General features: G+C 42.3%; 1 protein-coding gene across 1 annotated transcript in view; it reads left to right on the forward strand.

Annotated features, from left to right (window-relative positions):
- The first annotated feature begins 204 nt into the window (after positions 1–204).
- EML1 (echinoderm microtubule associated protein like 1) overlaps positions 205–2,701 on the forward strand; it is a 49,053-nt gene continuing 46,556 nt past the window's right edge. Inside the window, exon 1 of the mRNA XM_012650108.1 lies at positions 205–330. The gene's annotated coding sequence lies outside the window, so the exon portion shown is untranslated. The remainder of the gene's footprint in view (positions 331–2,701) is intronic.

A 2,701-nucleotide genomic window follows, 5' to 3' on the forward strand; every position in this document is an offset into this window, starting at 1 on the left:
ACTACGTGCTAATAGCAGCCCCTCCCCCAGCTGAGACGCTTTTCTGATCTCTATAATTAGGATTTTTGAACCAATCTATCTTTTGAATATCCACATGGAAGTGTGACATTCTCTATTTATATATTTTTATACTTAACGGTAAAATAAAACTCGACATTAAGGATCTCATCGTCATTTACTTTTATGCACCTTTGGCAGCATCAAGCGGACCAGCTCTTCGGAACGAGTCTCTCCCGGTGGTCGCAGGGAGAGCAATGGGGACTCCAAGGGAAACCGGACTCGGACGGGTTCCACCAGCAGTTCTTCAAGTGGCAAAAAGAACAGTGAAAGGTAAGGATGTCGTACCTGCTGGCCCCCGTGGTCCAGACATTTTGTCACCTCTCGTGCCCAGAGATGAATCGGAGAGTCCCCAATGTTCAGACAAGCTAGAAGCTCTCTCGGGGGCACAGGCCTTCTGCTGAGATTATTGTGGGTGCTGATCCAGCAGCTGTTTGAGGGCAGCTGCCGGTCACACTTCAGACAGATTATCATCCAGGTAGAAAAGCTGTAACCCGGACTCCCAGCACCCTGTGTAGACAGAGTATTTCCTGAGAATTTGCGTAGTGCCATGTACGTGGAACTTGGAGAGCCGTTCTGAATTTCCATATGGAAATTCACCTTATATTTCTGTGCGCCCTGCTGACATTTTAAAATTAATTTTAATGGACTGTCTTAAGTTTGTCAGTATTTTCTGAGACAGAGTGCATGAAAAGTTATGATTTTATGATTTGTCAGAGGCTATTTTTAATATTGATACAAAAAAAAGAAAAACCAACCATCTTTCTGGTTGTATGAAATATACTTACTCCTAATTTTGAATTGTTCCATGAGGTTAGTTAATAATGGATTATGATAAATGTCTGTGAAACTAATAGTAACATTTTATTCCTGAAAGCTGCTTATTGGCATTTTAGCAGCTTGTCTTATGTCTGCATAATGCATTTATATCTACATAATGTATTATGTAAACGAGATCAGTTTCTCTGTGTGTATCTACCTAACGTTGTACTTTGATTTTATTCTCTCTGTTTAGCAAAACTTAGGAAGAAATTTCAGCTTCAAAGGCCAAACATGTTTTTTCTTTTCCCAAATGTTCATGTAAGGAGAAGACTTAGTCATAAAGCAATTGACTCCAACCCATAGGCTGTAAAAATTCCAAGTTTGTAAATCCATCATTGCAATTCAGTCCTATAAAGAAAGCTTAAACTCTTTTTCAGTTTCATTCCTAAAAGATATATTTTGTAGAAAAGATACAGACACGTCTCACATCTGTAGCAGGTGAAGTCCATGGGCAATTAACAAATTCAAAAACCGTCAATATGGGTTCTGTCTTCTAACTTAGACTACTCAATGGCAACAGAGTGTGAATTAGTAGAAGGTGCTTCTCTGAGTTTAGGGTAAGCTTGGAAGTTGACCTGAAATGTCTACATTTTGGCAGTTCTTAAAAACTTGGCTCCTCCCCTGCACATCTGATTTTTATTAAGAATTTCCAAAAGAATCTGCATTGTGTAAACTCCAGATCTGTTTTATCTTTAAAGTCTTAAGGCTTTGGTAAATGTGCTGGGTAAATATTTCCATAAAAGATATTTACAAAGGGATTTTTGAAAAGTGCAATGGTAGGAAATTTTGATTTGGAAATGAAGGACTAAGGAAATTTACTAATCATTTCCCAAGAAGAATTCAGGCAACCAAACATGTCCATTTAAAAATAAATTCTTGGCTGGGTGCGGTGGCTCACGCCTGTAATCCTAGCACTTTGGGAGGTCGAGGCAGGAGGATTGCTTGAGCTCAGGAGTTTGAGACCATCCTGAGCGAGAGTGAGACCCCGTCTCTACTAAAAATAGAAACAATTAGCTGGGGGTAGTAGCATGTGCCTGTAGTCCCAGCTACTCGGGAGGCTGAGGCAGGAGGATCACTTGAGCCCAGGAGTTTGAGGTTGCTGTGAGCTAGGATGATGCCACTGTACTCTTGCTGGGCAACAGAGCAAGCCTCTGTCTCAAAAAATATATATAATAATAATGATAATAATAAATTCTTTGTCTCATGGTCGAGACCAGCATAGCACAGAACTGATAGAGTTGTACATACCAGGGGGCTTTTAGAGAGTTACGTCTTCTCTTAGGTAATTGCTGGTGCTGGTGGATACCTTTAAGGGGCCCATAGGAATAACAGCAGCAGTAACTCAGACAGAAAGCAGCAGCTAAGAAGCAGTAGAAGTGAAGGTCAACTTGGCAACTCAGTGGCTGCCTGACCTCTTACCCTCCATTCTTCCTCTCCATTCCCATGTGAGCAGCCCCACTCCTGGGCTGCTTTGACCCAGCACCAAAGCAGAGCTAGAGTCTTGCTGAGAAATGCCTGTCTCGGGGACCTGACGTGTGCAAAGAAAGATGTAGGGAGGTGGCCCCCACCAAATTCCTTTCTGAAACATTACTGCATTCAGTGGTCTCAAGATGGTACAGTGTCTTCCCCATTATTTACTAGCATTTGTTCATTGTCCCAGTAGGCTGCCCTGCATTTTAAAAAATTGTCCTTGGCCGGGCGCGGTGGCTCACGCCTGTAATCCTAGCTCTCTGGGAGGCTGAGGTGGGCAGATTGTTTGAGCTCAGGAGTTCGAAACCAGCCTGAGCAAGAGCGAGACCCCGTCTCTACTAACAATACAAAG

The sequence above is a fragment of the Propithecus coquereli genome, unplaced genomic scaffold (assembly GCF_000956105.1).
Source record: "Propithecus coquereli isolate 6110/MARCELLA unplaced genomic scaffold, Pcoq_1.0 Scaffold310, whole genome shotgun sequence".
In the NCBI taxonomy this organism is placed as follows: domain Eukaryota; kingdom Metazoa; phylum Chordata; class Mammalia; order Primates; family Indriidae; genus Propithecus; species Propithecus coquereli.